At 42.7% G+C, this 8,009-nt stretch overlaps 1 protein-coding gene across 11 annotated transcripts in view; it reads right to left on the reverse strand.

Moving 5' to 3' along the window:
- PHF20 (PHD finger protein 20) overlaps window positions 1-8,009 on the reverse strand; it is a 69,263-nt gene that overhangs the window by 57,947 nt on the left and 3,307 nt on the right. For 6 of the 11 annotated variants that reach the window (XM_017746974.1, XM_017746976.1, XM_017746973.1 and 3 more), the window contains 2 exons: window positions 4,457-4,505; window positions 2,695-2,823 (listed from right to left, as the gene is read on the reverse strand). The gene's annotated coding sequence lies outside the window, so the exon portion shown is untranslated. Of the gene's footprint in view, window positions 1-1,235; window positions 1,256-2,694; window positions 2,824-4,456; window positions 4,506-8,009 lie in introns of those variants that run through there. The other 5 variants (XM_008643482.2, XM_017746970.1, XM_017746971.1 and 2 more) reach the window with 2 other exon arrangements.

Consider the following 8,009-nt stretch of genomic DNA (forward strand, 5'->3'; position numbering starts at 1 on the left):
ATTTTTCCTTTTCACTAAGGAGGGAATGCAAAGCCAACAACACAGCCCCAGAGTGTCGGTCCATTACTGCAGCTTCCCGCAGTGGTTCTCCTCAGAAAGAGCTGCCATCTGGATGCAAGGGATTCATCTCAGCTCACCTACATGGGGCTGGAGAGGAACATCTACATCTCCTGACTTCAGTAACAGGACCGCACGCAATAGGGCTTCTAGAAACAGGTCAGTTTTGGTGAGGAAGGTCTTACTATAGTTTCAGTCAAACATTTTAGGGAATATGAGTATCACAACTAAAAGAAAATCTGAAGAAAACAGCCAAAGCCATTTAATCAGTTACAGAGGCAGCAGATTCCATGAAAATCTGAACACAGCTAGTCAGCTAACACCAACATTAGTCAAAGCACACACATACTACACTTCACTAGCTTGGCCAAGCTCATCAGAAGGCAGCAGGTCACAAAGTTGAAAGAGAGGAAAAAATGTTACAAGCAAAAATCTCGTATCATTGGCCCCTCCTCTCAAATCTTCCTTTCTCTCCCCTCCCAAGTTACCAAACTTGGGCTGCTTTGGGTTCTCTCTCACAGCCTGCCCCTGGCTTGCACTATGACCCAGCAGTCCTGTTTCCTCAGACTGTGAAAGCAGGCTGGCTTTTCCATTTGCAGCCAATTTCAGGAACAGCTACCTCAAGCAGATGTATACTGGGCAGAACATTACATGAGATAAATTACTCAGTAGAGGGTCTCAACCATTTTACCCTGAAACACCCAGCCTTAGAGCAAGACTGAAACTGTGAGACACAACCTTTACTGAGAACCATGACATAGCTCTGCACAAACTAGGCCAAGAGGCAGTGCCAAAATAGGCTTCACCAGCATGACCGTGTCCATACAGAGAACTTCATTTCTCAGAAAGCAAGCACTGAACACAGGGGCTTGCCTACTGCAAGATTTTATGTTTCAGCCTCTGTCCTCTCCTGCAAAGATTGCTTAAAAACCTTGAACTACATTAAAACAGTTTGTTAACAAAACAACCCTAGATTGATCAGTCAGTCATAGCTACAACTTGGAAATAAGAACACCTTGCCAGAACATCTCTTCTAAAATTTTCTTCAGCAGAAAATCAATTTGTACTAACTTTGTTCCGAAATCGAGACACAGACAGGATTTCCACTCTGGTAACTCTGAGAATACATTTATCCCATGTATTCAAGACCATGATTAAAACAAGGAGACTAGGCCTACCCCAAGAGCTGTATGGCTTTTCTCCAAAACCTCTTACTTCTCTATGAAGATCAGATCTGTTTCAAGAACAAATACTTCAGGATTTAGACAAGTCACTGCTTCCAAAAGAAAATGTTTCTAAATCTTTATTATTGAAAGAAAACGTGTTATTTAAAAGGGAGAGTCTTTTCCATCAGTCATCATAAGGTAATTTAACTTTTAAAGACTATTCAACTATTCAGACACAGATATCAGTGAGGAAAGTACACTTATCTCAGGGTAATGCAGAAGAAAATACATTAATACTGATCCCTTCAGGGATCATGATTTTTGACTTCTAAAACAAGCTTTCTGCTCTGCTAACAGTGCAGATCCTGTACACCTTCACCCGTAGCTGTTCTTACTCTCCAGTTTAAGCTCTGTTAGTGCTGAGCCCCAAACCTGGCGTAACACCAAGTTCCAACAGAAGTGGGCTCCTCTTGAAACTGAAAATCTGTTTCATATTATCAGACAGAGGAAACCCAGTCATGGCAAACTTTCACTAATAACAGCCTCTACCATTTCCTCTGTGGAAACTGCAAAATCACTGCAGCCTTTTCCAAACCACACCCACCCTGACAAAAACTATTTTCCAAACCCTGACAGAGTGATTAAAACCATTCCTTTACAAAGCGTCACACCAAAACCCCTTCCTTGAAATCAGCCCCACTTTCAAACTTCATACTGTCTCAGTGCTGCTTCATAAGCAAATCAGAAGAAATGCAATTCACTGCCACAATTCAACCTATTTCCTTCATTCTTTTGTGCATCCATGCCAAACCCAGGTACTTCCCTCCCTCTGCCACAAGGATACAATAAAGAAAAAAAAAGAGAAACACCATGGAAAAAACCCCATAGTTCTCTGAACCGGTAAAGGAGCACAGTCAACTTTGTCAGTTTGCATAAACGTAATACTACTTTGCACTTAAAATTTGTGGTTTATTCTGGATGGGAAGCTTGCTGTCCCAATTCCTCAGAGGCACTCAGTACCTTTGTGGTGATTCAGGAGGACTACAGGGTAGGACAGGTAATAAAAAGCAATGGGAAAACAAGGAAGTAAAAGCAACTAGCCAGAGATTGTCTTGTGTTCCCTGGAGATGCACCACAGATGTTACTGACCTGGGGTACTGCAGGCAGCACTGCCACTCCTACAAAAGCAACATAAGCTTGTTTTGTTTCCTTCTAGGACAAAGCACATTTACAGTTGATTCCACAAAGCCTAAAGCTAAGACTGACTCTGCCATCCTCTCCAGCACCACTGTTCCAAATCTGCTGGCACATCTACATATAAAACTGCCAAGGACTAAGTCCATTCACATTTTGCACATCAGTTTGGTTTTTTTTACTCTGCAACAGTTAGTTTTGACCTTTTACTTTTATCATCTGCACCCATGTCACCAGCCTCACATCTCCATCAGTGGTAAAACAATGAAAGCCTCACCCAGTTCACCCCCTACAATTTGCACGCCCCCATCGGGAATGGTCAGTCCAGAGAAGTCCATGGTCCCCACCGCAATCGGAACACCTTGCAAGTGGATGACCACAGCCATGCTGTGCTGAAACCACACACCTGCAGATGAGAAAAGGTATGATATCAGACTGCAAAGCAGTATTTACAGACACCATTTATACTATACAATCCTAATGGCATCTTATGAAGACTAAGTGGAAGTCTCACAAGCACCACTTAAAAATTGTATTGGCACTGACATGGGAAGCTGATTAAAACTGACTTTTATTGCCTGCAGACAAAACACCCTCTGCCTAGCAAGTTTTGACCACAGCAGCAGTGCTACCATGAAGTATGCCTTACTGTGTTTTACCCTACACATAAAAACAGATATAAAACCCCTGTACCTGCTAAACATGTTAACCCAAGAACAGCTCCTGTTCATTCAAGGATTTCTGCTCCTGCCTCATGTTGTTTTTGTGTACCATTTCACAGGTAGATGACTGGTTTTGGATATGTCTGTAAGTTTCAGATGATGTCCTTCACACCAGTATTTCAAACCACAATGCTATGATCTTCATGCAAGTTTTTGGGTTTGAGATCTTTTTTTTTAGTAATAGGAGCAGGAACATGAAAGATTTAAACTGGACAGAAAGACCTTCTGACACTGCAATAAATTTCAAGGAATACTACATCACCCCCCTTCTTCTCTCCAAAAGACACATTTCAAACAAGACACTGGACTATACACGCAGTTCTTACTTGCATGATGTTGCATCCTCAACTAGATATTCACCAGCACTTACTTGCTCTAAAAGCTTCCCAGATTCAATTAACAACTACACGGGCGAACTCTGAGCCACACAACACAGAAACTGGATCCTGAACGGATACTTAACATCTCTGTAACAACAGCACCGAACAGCTAATTCCTCACCACTGACATTCCCTAAAACTGTAAGACTGAGTACTTGATTTCAGTCTCCTACTTTTCCTCTAGTTCATACAAGTAGATTAAGAGAACTGACACCAGTAAACATCTACATTTGCTCTTCTCCTCAGGCAGAACCAAGACTTTCCCAAAATACTCAGTGACAGAATTGAAAATGTGTTACATGAGTGAGCCTCCTCTGAACAAGATCCTCACTTGCTCCCTGAGATTACAGGGCCTGGAGAACGTCATTTTCAACCTCTCAGCAACATCTCATGTAACTGTGCTGTCAGTTTAAACTGGTGCTAAGACTGGGATAGACCAACATGGAAGCAGAAATTATAAATATAAGCAATTCGACAGAACAAAAAAATATTTTTCTATAATGAAATCTCTTTGAATTACCAAGTGCAATTAAAGAAATAAATACTTATTACTGAAAATAATTCTTTTCAGTCATTTGATCATGTCCCATTTAGCTGTTCTGGCTTCCCCTCTCTTTTCCTGTAACACACTAAAGATAAAAAATAAGCACCTAAACACTGAACAAAGAAAATGAATTTGGAAAAAGGTTTAAGTCACATAAAATAAATCAGGTTTTTCCTAAAAAAAGCAACATTAACGAAAACCTACTTTAATGAGACTGCGTATTTCAGTTGAAGGAAAAATGGCAGTCTTCAAGAATATAAGAATTTAATGCAGATAAGTCTTGCAAAGGTGCTGTGCATAGTATTTAAGAAAAACCTGAATTTTAAAGCAAAATTTCAAAAGCTTAAAGAAAAGCTACAATTAACAAAAACAAGGATCCATGCTTATACTCACCAAGGAACTTGTTTATGTTGCTGTAAACATTCCAAACAGTGTTGTGTATCTACAGGAAAGGAAAAATAAAAATCATGTGAATTCTGAGACTAAAACTACTTCAGAGCTCAAAAAAAATATCCTCTCTACAGTCAACAGTATCCCAATGATAGAGTAACACCTCTAGAACAAAAATTTAATCTGAAAATATTTCAGTACAGGTCAGCAGGCTGCTGTGATCCAAATTACAGAGACACTTAAGAGACCCTTACAATACGCACATACTCCCTCTGCATATCCACATCAGATTTCTCCATCATGTATTTACCTGTTGTCAATTAAAAGTCACTAGTAACTTTATCATTATTCCTACTTTGGTGCAACAGGTACTGCAGTATTAAATAACTATGCATTAACTAAGCAGTCCTCTCCTGTCAATGAAGACATCCTCAACTGGATGATCTACATTCACAAGGCAGAAGGAGCTGTGTTCTGCTCATACAAAAATGAACTAAAAGAGTTTCTCCAAAATGGTTTCTTCATCCACACATCCAGTTCCTGTCAATACACGCAGGCTTCCTCACACTGCAGGAGTGGCAAAGATAGCCATCTGAATTGTTTTCAGAAGCCCAATTTAGGCTGCAGATTGAGAACTCCAATGACATTTTCATGGTTTCTACCTGAACTGCGTAGAACCTGTTGTGGTTTAGGAATGATATTCTTCCATCAAGTGCTCCCACTGAAAGGGGAACTGGAGGCACAGAAGGTAAAGATCATTGGTTGATAGAACAATTTACTGAAAACAGCAATGAGGGAAGAAAATGAACTGTAATAGCAATGGTATTAAGAACAGAAGTGTACAGAAGAGGCAAGCAGTTCACACGTGAATGCTCACTGCAGAGGCTGACACAACCCAACCACAGCCATGCCACCTGACCTGGAAAGGACCCCTTCCCCCATTCCCAGAAAATGATGTGAGGTAGCACAGAATTTCAGTACAGGTCAGCAGGCTGCTGTAATCCAAACTAGAGAGACACTTAAGAGACCCTTACAGACACTCCCTCTGCAAATCCACATCAAATTCTAGCCACACCCTCTTCTGGTTACTACAAAAATTAACCTTGTCCTGGCTGGAACCAGGACATTATCCATCCCTTATTCTATACGACGTACATCATGCCCAAATCCTAACCCCTTTCCCACTATACACACACATATATATATATATATATAGACATGGATATCTACACAAGCACAGGTATCATTTCCGTTGTCAATGGCTGTCCCTCCAAGATGTCTGTTGAGTTCATTTAGCCCAAGACTGTAGGTTCCGTCCATCCTGTACGTCTTCTAGGGCAGGAGGGCTGGTTGCAAACTGCATCAGGATTTTATGACTGGTATATCTGGAGCAGTCTATACACCTTGTCCATGGTAGTTATGGCACACAGTGGCACTGTCATTCAGCAACCCGTATTATACAATTCAACATTACAGACTCTTCTCACCCCACAATCAAATCCCTTTGAGGTACACATCATGTTTGCCTGTCCCTCTGCATTACCCAAGCGCACCCAGGTCCTTGAGCAAAAACAATCCCACAGATGGGCTTGTCTTTGTCTGAGGTAGGACTAACAAAATTGTCGTCCCTAATGTATTCCTCATATTCCAGCCCTCATGGGGACTTTATCCCTTTCTACAGAATGTGGAAGATTTGATTGGGAAGAGCCAGCTTGATTGGTGGAGCCTCAAGTGTTAACTAACCAGGTGGCTTTTGCTACATGTAGATTTCAATGTTTGAAGGCTCCCCACCCATTGCTTTCAATATGGTTGTTAACAGACCATCATGCTGTTCAGTTTTTCCAGAGGCTGGTCTATAAAGGAATATGATACACCCACTCAATCCCGTACTCTGTGGCCCAGATGTCTACGATTCAGTTGTCCAACTCAATTCTTTCTGGAGTGCCATGTTGCCACAGGACTTGCTTTTCAAGGCCCAGATGGTGTTCTGGGCAGTGCCGTGAGGCATGGGGTAGGTCTCCAACCATCCAGTGGTACCTTCCACCACTGTCAACAGGTAACACTTGCCTTGGCGGGTCTGCAAGAATGTGATGTAATCAATACGGCAGGCCTCCTCATATTTGTATTTTGACCATCACCCCCCACACCACAGGGGCTTTACCCACCTGGCTCTGCTTGACTGCAGTACACGTTTCAGTCATGGATAACCGTGGACACCATCTCCCAGGTTAAGTCCACTCCGTGGTCATGAGCCCATCTGTAATGTTGCCTCTCTTTCCAGATGACGAGGCGTCATGAGCTGCCCACTGAGCTAGAAATAATCCACCTGAGGCAATTTAACCTTGGCAGCCTGATCCACCAGAGCTGCCAATGCTCTTCAGTAGCCCAACTCTTGGGTACGTGTGCATCTACATGACACTTTTACAGTCAATTTCTCTACCCAGGCAGCCATGTCTTGCCACACTTCAGCAGCCCAGATGGGTTTCCCTCTGCACTGCCAACTGGTCTTTTTCCATTGGTCCAGCCACCCCCACAGAGCATTTGCTACCACCCATGAGTCAGTGAAGAGGTAGAACATTGGCCATTTCTCTCATTCAGCAGCATTTGAAGACAGCTGGATAGCTTACAGCTCTGCAACCTGACCACCTTGTCCTTCAATAGCTTCTGCAACTCACTGTGTTCTGCAACTCACATGGCAGCTTTCCATCTTCAATTTGTCCCTATAGTAGGACAGGAATCAGCAGAGAAGAGAGAGCATCGCTTTTCTATTTCTGGTAGCTGATTATATCGTGGGGCCTCCCTAGCATGGCGACACCTTTTCCTCCTCCTCTTCTGATGGTACTGATATTTTTGCCTTCGTGCCACTTTGTGATGATTTCCAAGATCCCTGGGCGATTAGGGTTTCCTACTGAGCTCACTGTGCAGTCAGAGCGATCCACTTACTCCATGCAGCATCAGTGGCATGATGTGTGGAAGGGAATTTCCCTTGGACATCCAGTCCGACTGGCAGTCAGGGTGCCAGAAAGTGCTGTGCTTCAGTCAATCACTTCTGAGGCAGCTCCAACCCCTCCATAAGCTGCCAAGATCTCTTCTTCAACAAGGGTGTAACAGGCCTCAGATCCTCTTTATCACCAGATCTAGAACCCAAGGGGCTGTCTTCAAGTCTCCACGGGTACTTTTTGTCAGAGACTCCAGGAAGGACCATGCTTCCTAGTTGCAATGTAGAGCACATTTTTCACATCTTACCCTGTCCTGACTGGCCCATTGACAGACAATACCTTTGTTTAATTTGTCCAAAACTTCTTGTTGTTGTTCAGGACAACTGTTGTTCTCATATGACAGAGAGGGCTTACAATCTTGACTATCTTGCAGAATATGCATCCTCCAAAAACCCACAGTACCTAAGAAAGCCTGTGTTTCCTTTTTGCTGACTGGACACACTATTTTGATGACCACATCCACTGGACTCTCACAACACCCATCTTTGGCATCTTATTCCTAGGAACTGAATTTTCTGGGCAAGTCCCTGATCTTGGCAAAAACAGCCTTCAGCAGG

Source organism: Corvus brachyrhynchos, unplaced genomic scaffold (genome assembly GCF_000691975.1).
Source record: "Corvus brachyrhynchos isolate BGI_N302 unplaced genomic scaffold, ASM69197v1 scaffold661, whole genome shotgun sequence".
In the NCBI taxonomy this organism is placed as follows: domain Eukaryota; kingdom Metazoa; phylum Chordata; class Aves; order Passeriformes; family Corvidae; genus Corvus; species Corvus brachyrhynchos.